The 9,867-nt window shown below is 38.8% G+C and overlaps 1 pseudogene; it reads right to left on the bottom strand.

Annotated features, from left to right (window-relative positions):
* Nucleotides 1-8,276: 8,276 nt before the first annotated feature.
* LOC100586674 lies at nt 8,277-8,757 on the bottom strand (annotated as a pseudogene).
* Nucleotides 8,758-9,867: the final 1,110 nt, after the last annotated feature.

Here is a 9,867-nt window from a genome sequence, read left to right as displayed (position 1 = left end):
AGTATGTTTACAAAATAACTAGTTCTATACTATATTAATAAGAGTGACTTTCCCAATATGTACTGTGACCAAATATGTTAGTCAATGCTAGGCTTTCTAAAGCAAAACAGAATTCTTTACCAGCAAGTGGGTCACACATTGTCTAGCACTACACTGCATGGAGTACCCTCCTGAGTACAAGATTAGAAACTAGAAGTCTGGGCACAGTGGCTCATGCCTGTATTCCCAGCACTTTGGGAGGCTGGCTTAGGCTGGTGGATCACCTGAGATCAGGAGTTCAAGACCAGCCTGGCCAACACGGTGAAACCCCGTCTCTACTAAAAATACAAAAATTAGCCAGGTGTGATGGTGTGTGCCTGTAATCCCAGCTACTTGGGAGACTGAGACATGAGAATCGCTTGAACCCTGGAGGCAGAGGTTGCAGTGAGCCGAGATTGCTCCATTGCACTCCAGCCTAGTTGACAGAGGAGAGACTGTTTCAAAAACAAACAAAAAAATTAGAAACTGGAAGAACAAAATTAAAACTGCTCTTTGACCCCACCTTTCATAGGTATATGGTCATTTGATAATCATCCATGGGCTACAGGTAGGATGAAAAGTGTTCTCAAACTTTATTTGACCATAGAACTTTTTTTTCCACATAGCATCTACAGAGACTGGAGCTCCGTAGCTATGTTTTGAGATTTGCCTGCTTTTCTCACGTTCTTCTCCCACTAGGAAATTCAACATGATTTCACACTCTTTATCACATTAAGTTCAAATCTCTTTTTTCGTGCCCTACCTGAAATGATTCTGCCCTATTGTCCTATCTACCATTATCAGTTCATTTTCACACTGCTATAAAGAACTGCCCAAGACTAGGTAATTCATAAAGGAAAGAAGTTTGACTCACAGTTCAGCCTGGCTGGGGAGGCCTCAGGAAACTTACAGTCATGGTGGAAGGTGAAGGGGAAGCAAGACACCTTCTTCACAAGGGGGCAGGAAGGAGAAATGAATGCAGGACTTACAAAACACTTATAAAACCATCAGATCTCATGAAACATTCAAAACCATCAGATCAAGCACTTATAAAACTGTCAGATCTCATGAAAACTCACTATCACAAGAACAGCAAGGGGGAAACTGCCCCCATGGTTCAATTACCTCTACCTGGTCTCTCCTTTGACACATGGGGATTATGGGGATTATGGAGACTATAATTCAAGATGAGATTTTGGGTGGGGACACAGCCAAACCATATCATTACCCAAGCTTATACTCCTGTCTCTACAACACCCATGTTAGTTGTCACGAAGGCTTTTCCTTAACAACACCTACAGTTCCTTACACCCACATTAACAACACAAAACCTCCATGGATCCATGCCTTTGCTCATTACATTCTTCCTTCCCGGAATGAAATTTTTGGCACAACACTCAAATTTGAAGCTTAGTTTCAACCTTCTTTTTTTTAGATTGGGTTCCCCCAAAATATACCTAAAAAAAAGGATTTTATGAAAGTGTTTTTTTAGGAAGGGTCAAGAAAAAAAATAAGGGAGGAGGGAAGTAGGGCCTGGGTAAGAAGGGGGCCAAGTAAGGGTATGAGATGGAGTGAGGTCCCAGGAAGGGTCACTTTGGCTCAGTCTCAAAGGGGAGCTTTGGAGACAGGTTGGTTACATTCGATCAGCCTCATTTAAGGACAGAAGCCCAGGTATTACTAGGCATTGATTAAGGGCTATGCCTAGTCGGAAGGGACATACATTCACATGCATTTCCAGCTTCTCTCTGCCAAGGACACCTGAAGGCTAGCTGTTGGGAATGGGCACACAGGGAGCCTGTGAGAGCAACACTGGTAAAGCGATACCAGGATAGGTGGATGAAGGACTGAAAGCATAACCTACAGCTTCCATGCACCCTTCTCTAGCAGGGCACTTCTCTGTTGAATGAAATCCTGATAAACTCATCGCTAGTATTATTTGGTTTTGCACTTACTTGCTATTGCCATGTATATATTTTATAAATTCATCAATATTGTAAGCTCTTTCTGAGCATTGTTCATGGATGATAACTCTCTTGTAACTAGAGCATTCCTGAGTATATTCATTCATTCATGTAAGAAACATATTTCCAAACAAAAATTAGGCTTTGTGTATCAAAACCATGAGTATGTTCTGACATGCCTCCAACCCTTATTGTCTAATGGGAGAAGTAAGGTAGATGTAGGGATTTCTCTTAAATCAGTGTTTAAGGGAAGATGATTAATTATATTTACCACTTAGTAGGAATTGAACTGGCTGAGATTAAGAAACAAGTTGAGTCCCATTGCTATTGGGTACTATATTCACTATTTGTGTGATGGGTTCACTAAAGGCCCAAATGTCAGTGTTACACAATATACTCATATAACAGGCCTGTACACGTACTCCTTGAACCTAAAAATAAATAAATAAAAGAAACAAGTTGATTTCCCTTCCTCCATATTTTGATCATTTTAACTTATGAAGCAGACTCTCTTGTATAAAAATCAACAAGATTTTTATATCACATATATATTTGATGTGAAGTGAGGTGACAATGCAATTTGGAATTAAAAGATCTGTCAGTAGTACAGCATCACTACTTACTTTGTGATCCTGGATGGACTGAAAACCTTATTTTATCTCTAACATATATTGAGGGTAGTAATAATTTTTCTCTTGTTTAACTTTGCTTTGAAGATTAAATGAGACCATAATGTATAAAAAGACTTTATAGATCATAAAGCACTGTGATGATTTATCTATATGTAGGGGCAAAGAGCTGCAATACCCTTCCACACCCATCATAAGGGAAAGGGATAGAGCCAGCACCTCTATCATAACAGACAGGTTACAAATAGAAAAGCACAACAAATTTATTTAATCAAACTTTTATGTGACACGGGAGCCTTCAAAAATGAAGACCCAAAGACCCAGGGAAAACTGTCCATTTCTATGCTTAGATTCAATGAAGAATGGACAGCCATGTAGAAATGTGCTTGAACAAAAGAGTATGCTCTAATGGCAATAGATTAAAGGGGAGCCCAGAAAGTGCTGTGTATTCAGATTCTCCTTGGCTTCTCTGTGTAGCATTCCTTCTCCCCAGTTGCAGGACAGGACCTGTCTGGGATGATATTTATGGTCAGATCTCACACAGAAAAATGGGAAGGTCAGAATGCCTTTCTTACTTCTGAGGCCCTCCAAAAATACTTTGGGGTAGCATTTTCTGAGCCATGACCTATATGATACAAATAAATAGAAGATTGTTGTTTTTACTCAAGAGCAAATGATGTTAGAGTCCAGCTAAAACGATTTTCTTCAGAAGCCAAAAAGCTCTTAATGAACTGAAAATATTAAGCTGATTTTCACTGATTTACAATTTTTATAACCATAAAATATTAATAGCTAGCATGTAATGGCTGAGTAAAAGATAGTTTTCTGCTTAAAAGCTCACTGTTGGTAATCTATCTGTTGTTTCAGGCTGAATGTTTCAAATTCTTTTGCCTTCCCATATCATTTCTCTTTTTATTGTTAAGGTAGCTTTTAGCATGAGAGGCTCTAAATTGCTAATTAATTAAAATTGCTGCCCAGTTCCCTTCAGCTGCTTATATAGCCCACATTGAGCTTTGCAGCTGGGTGAGTGCAACCCTCGAATATCAATCTCATAATTGGCTGCACGATGTTACGCCTCTCAAATATGCAGTCCACTGAACCAAATGAAAAACATAAAGCCTCATTTTTCTCTATACTAATTTGGCATATGGATTTATATCACACTTAACCTGTACAAGAACTCTTTGAAATCAATATTTGGGATATGTATTCTGGATTTTGACTTACTCTGTTCTATGTAGGAAACATTCTTCTTCTCTTGATGCCCCAGAGAGGACAACAAAATAGTGCTGCTGGTAAGCCGGGCTTTCTGGCTCACTGCCAACAGGAAGAAAAGCAGCACAGACTGCTGAGCAGTGTCTGGCAGCCATGCACAAGTCCTTCAACACCTTCGCAGGGAGCTTGAATTCTATGGCCATCCGCAGTGCCGTGCCCTCTCAAGGGAAGCCAGCATTCTTGGGCTTCCTTAGTGGAAACATGGCCTCCCAAACTTGAGAAGGAAAAGCCCTGAATTTAATTCATCTTGAATGTCCTGTTCAATCTCTGCCAGAAAATCTGATAACAATAGTTACATTTTTGTAAGCATTCACATCAGGCGTGAAACTTTGACATGCGATGTGCTTTTTCTTATTTATTCCCTAAATTAATTCTAGAAGTAGATACAATTTTGATCCCATTTACAGTTATGGAAAATGGGGTTTAGAGATTATAATAATGTCTCATCTTTGGCCAGGTTTCCCTGAAATGGAAACAGAGGTGAGGATTCTGGGGCAAGTGCTTTATTAAGAAAGTGCTTCTGGGAGAAACCAGTAGGAAAATGAAAGAAGTGGGGCAGGGAGAAGAAACAGAGAATGAAAGGCAGAGAGATTGAGAAAATAAATGTTTCCAACCAGAATCAGATCCATCACCGAGAAAATATTGACAGCTATTTATTTCACTAAGGTAAACACAGAAGCTTTTAAACTGCAGACTCTGTTGAATTCTGTAAAAATCAACTCTGCACTTTCATTGTCTATCCTGAAGTGGCACTAAAAAATAAGAACTCATCCCATGAGTTGGTTAACTACCCTCAATGCATCTGTAAATTGACTATTTAGATAACACTGTTTTGGAACAAAGAGATCTTTCTCAAGATCTTCCATGTTTTTAAAGTAAATACATATAATTTGAATAATTTAAGAGCTTCAGTGTCAGTCTTTAAAAAACATAAAAGCATAAGTAAAAATATTTGCAGATAGCCTCCAAAACAGTTTTTTCTTATAAACTTGTCTGCACCAGATTATTTATTTTGGGTTGTTTTGACTCAATTTTGTAGCCATGTTCTCTTTCTGTGATATTCAGGTTTTTGTTTTGTTTTGTTTTTTGTTTGTTTGTTTTTTGGTTTTTTGTTTGTTTGTTTTTACTCTATTTTTAAATGATGTAGCTTCAAGGTCTCAGTGTAGTCTTAGTCTATCAGCACGGAGAAGTTCTGGTGTGGAGGTTGTCCCTTACTGAACACAGTGATTGTTAAGGCTCATTCTGGGGTATGTAAATTCCTAGGTACTTCCCATTCTTTGTATTGAAAGGCAAAGGAGGCTTCTGAAGTCTGAGGACACGCCTGGGGAGGAAATGATATAGATGCTGGCAATTCAAGGAGAAGTTCAGTGAAGGAGGCCTGGGGTGATCAACATCCCCCTAAGTAGCCATGGAGCTAAAATATAGCAAAGCCAAGATTTCAGCCAAGCTCTCTCTGTCTCTACAGCTCAGGGATTTTAACCACCATCCTGAATGTGAGCCAAAAGTGGTCTGGCACACGGACAATTAGGGTAATGGAGGGTCTGTGTATTGTGTCCATGAGGTGCTGCTGACAAACGTTAACGATAAGCATCCTAGAGTAGGGAAGGCTAGAGACAGAAAATAAAGTAGCCATGAATTATTTTGAGGGCTGGCAGGAGTTGTTCTGAAGTAGGTTTTTCCCAAGTACAGATTCTCACTCATAAGTGGGAGTTCAACAATGAGAACATATGGACACAGGGAGGGGAATGTTATGCACCAGGGCCTGTTGTGGGGTGGTGGAGTAGGAGAGGGATAGCATTAGGAGAAATACCTAATGTAGATGACGGGTTGATGGGTGCAGCAAACCACTATGGCACCTGTATACCTATATAAAAAACCTGCACTTTCTGCACATATATCCCAAAACTTAAAGTATAATGATAAAAAAAAACTAAAAAAAAAGGATACAGGGAAATAAAATGAAGATTGCTAAAAGCAAGTGTTTTAGGGCAGTAAGACTTTTTCAGTTATTGAATCAACAGTTTCTTAAAAAAAATGGCCATGCTTCACATTTTCAGTCTAGTATATACCTGTCAACAATGTCTGTTACATGGGAATTGAACTATGAGATAGACTTCTAAAGTCCTCTGATTTTCTAAAATGAGGACTTAGTTTGAAGGAGCCATTTGACTTGTTGCCTTGGCATTTCTAGACATAAATGTTACGGTATATTACAACTGTATCTTTTTTTATTTTTTGAGACGGAGTCTCGCTCTGTCACCCAGGCTGGAGTGCAGTGGCGCAATCTCCGCTCACTGCAAGCTCCACCTCCCGGGCTCACGCCATTCTCCTGCCTCAGCCTCCAGAGTAGCTGGGACTACAGCCGCCCACCACCACGCACGGAGAATTTTTTGTATTTTTAGTGGAGACGAGGTTTCACTGTGTTAGCCAGGATGGTCTCGATCTCCTGACTTCGTGTTCCACCCGCCTCGGCCTCCCAAAGTGCTGGGATTACAGGCGTGAGCCACCGCGCCGGGCCCATATCCCGTTATTTTAATGCAGAAATCAAATGTACTAACTTCTAGTTGAAATGTAAAACTTAAAAAGAGTCAATTGCACTGTTTACTCCCCATCACCTTTCCCATCACATCTGTTCCTTTGTAATAAGCAAATAAGCCAGGAGTCAAGATGACTGCTGCATTAGGGAACTGGGTATCTGCAAATGCCCTCTACATTGTGTAGAATAAATTTGGACAAAATTGAAGCTACATCATTTAAAAATAGAGTTTAAAAAACTGTCTATCACAGCAGAGAACATGGCTACAAAATTGAGTCAAAACAACCCAAAATAAATAATCAGGTACAGACAAGTTTAATAATTAATTATTCTTCTTAAGAAGAAACTGTTTTAGAGGCTATCTACAAGTATTTTTACTTATGCTTTTACGTTTTTTAAAGACTGACACTGAAGGTCTTAAATTATTCAAATTCTATGTATTTACTTTAAAAATATTAAAAATCTTGAGACAGATTTCTTTGTTCCAAAATAAAGTTAATCTAAATAGTCAATTAACAGGTACATTGAGGGTAGTTAACCAACTCATGGAATGAGTTCTTATTTTTTAGTGACACATCAGGATAGACAAGGAAAGTGTAGAGTTGATTTTTTACAGAATTCAACAGAGACTGCAGTTTAAAAGCTTCTATGATTTCCTTAATGAAAAAATAGTTGTCAATATTTTCTTGGTGATGGATCTGATTCTGGTTGGAGGCATTTATTTTCTCAATCTTTCTGCCATTCACTCTCTGTTTCTCTCTTGTTCTCTATGCTTCTTTCTCTCTTATCTTGCTTTCTAGATTACTTAAAGAAGAGAAACCCTCCTGTGAAAAGATATCAAATTTTCTATTCCCTGGCCAAAAACAAGGGTGCACAGTCAGATGAGGCAGTTAATATGAATAGAAATTCCCAAGAAGGTTGTTTTTTTTTCCTTCCCTAATAGAAATATGATACCTGTCAGCAAGTCCCCATTTAATAAATGGCAGCCTGGCTCATAGTAATATTCTTCTAGTTCTCATTGACAGGTAAGATTTTCTACATTTTGGTGAGTCATAGATTTACAATCAATTATCCTGGTATGAATGTCCAGTGGAGAGCCGTTTCTCTGTGTAGAGATGCTGCTGTTGTTTGATGTTGCAATAGAATCTCTTGGCATGCATTGGTGCATTATTGTGTCACCCTGCCTTCTTTCATTGCTCTGATGGAAAGACAATCTTCTTGCCTTTTACCTCCTCTTATCTATAAGGGTGGAAGGGGGTGAGCCATTACTACAGTTCATATATCACTGCACCATTCTACTAGCACAATTAAATTAGATTTGAGAAACAATCAGAACAATCGTTTTCTTTCAGCCACGCTTGCCTCTAATAGCAGCATTTTGCTAATTGGCTCCTAGAATGTTCTTAACTTTATCCTAGCATATCGACCCTTAGGAAGGGAACTAATTATGTTTTCATGTTGCTTGCTTTACAGTGATGTATATACATCTTTGCTGATATTCCTGTTGTGGTCTGCAGACGATGCTAGCTCTATTTTCCATTTTGTTTCCCCTTTGACTCATAAGCCACTGTCTTGAATTGGTGTGACTTCTCCATTCTCACCCTTTTATCACTTGGGACTTTCCCAGTTCATCTTTTCTTTCAGATCTTACCTATTTCTATGGATCTCTTTCTCAAGCTCCCTCCTCCATCTTGTCCATCTTGTTCAGTTCCACTTCCTTTCCTTTCCTTCTGCCAGTCTTATTTCAACTTCAAAAACTTTAACTCACCTTTTGTGAGTATATTGTTTTTCCTTTGGGCTTTTAAGTGTTTTTTTTTTTCTGTAAGTTTATTCAATGCAAAATAATCCTCTCCAATTTTACTGAGGTGGTTGAACACATCCACGACCAAATCCGCCTCTAAACTGGAATTTGGTTGTTGACCCAGCCCCAACCTGGGCTTTCTTGTAGGCACCGGGGGCACAGCACTCCGTCTGCAGGTATCTCTGTCGGCTTGCCCTCTTGTGAGTCTTGCAGGTTGCTTACCCTCCACACCTTTAGGCCGAGGCCTGCCAGTCTCTGGATGGCTGCGCACAATCTCCGGGCGCAGGTGAAGGTAATCACAGAGATACTGGATACCCTCCTTGGTGAGGTGGCAATAGAAATGTCTCCAGGCAAACTGTTCCTTCACGTAGCCTCGGGACTTCAGAGACTGCATGGCCTTCATGAGTGAACCTTGGGCATATTCTTGTCTGCCAGTTCCGGGTGCTTAGTCATGTGGACATCCTTCTTGGCCACCATGACTCCCTCCTTGAAAATGAGTTCATAAGTGGCAATCTGATTCTTCTTAGGCATCGACATCTCGGTGGCTGTAGAGTCTGGGGCCAGGGCTGGAAATAAATGTTGTTGTTGTTGTTGTTTAAATAAGTGTTTATTATTTCAATGTTTCAAACATACAGCAAGTACATTAAGGATATAACACTCTTGTGCATAACTACCTTAATATTATGAAATATTTTTTCTTGAAAATTTTGAAAGAATCAATTAAACATTGCATATACATTTGTGAGCCTGTATTTTCCTCAATTTTATCCACTCCCTTTCTTCTATTCATGGAAGTAAGCACTATTATTAAATCAGGACTTATTTTCTCATATGCATTTGCTCTATAGTTATGCATATATAAATTTTATGGTGCTTTTTGCAATTTTAAACTATATATAAAGTGTGTTATACCTAACTTTTTCCACTCCACATTATGTTTTTAGATTTATTCATGTTGACAGATATAGCAGTAATTCATTTGTTTTGACTGCTGAGAAATATTCCCTTGTGTGAATATATCATGATGTATTTATCTGTTTTCAAGTTAATAAAACTTTAAGTTATGTCTAATTTGTTGCTTTTATTGACAAGGCTGCAAAGAACTTTCTTGTGTATGCCTTTTTATGCACATGTAGATTTCTCCAAGGCTTTGGATGTGATTATCTTCATCTATACTAGTGTCATTTTGCTCTCTTCTGTGGCTGCACTGACTTATGCTTCTACTCTTGAAGTACAGTAGGGAACAGAGACGAGTGTGTGAGCACTTTGTCCTTTATGAGTTACTCCTATAATGTACATAAGCCAAGGAGGTAATATGGAAGGATGGACTTCAAGAGATAAGACAAATGGCTGAAGTTCTGCTATGGATAATTGTATGAGTAGTGTAACTAAAGGTATAGCCTAATTGTAAAAACAACTTTGAACACCAATGTTGGTAGGCATAAAATACAGTAGAGACCATACAACTGATGATAATTCCATTTACCAAGTCTTAAAGACTTGGTAAATAGAAAGCTGGAAGCTTCATGTTGGTCTTTGTGAGTTGTACTATCTTCTTCCTATAAGTATTTCTCCCTTTTGCAGACAGGCCTATGGCATATTTGCTTTTGCACCTTTTAACATCTTTCTACATCAATACAGACCTTG

Source organism: Nomascus leucogenys, chromosome 7b, assembly GCF_006542625.1.
Source record: "Nomascus leucogenys isolate Asia chromosome 7b, Asia_NLE_v1, whole genome shotgun sequence".
Lineage (NCBI taxonomy): Eukaryota > Metazoa > Chordata > Mammalia > Primates > Hylobatidae > Nomascus > Nomascus leucogenys.
The sequence above is the reverse complement of the archived record's forward strand: the minus strand, read 5'-3'. Positions and strand labels throughout refer to the sequence as shown.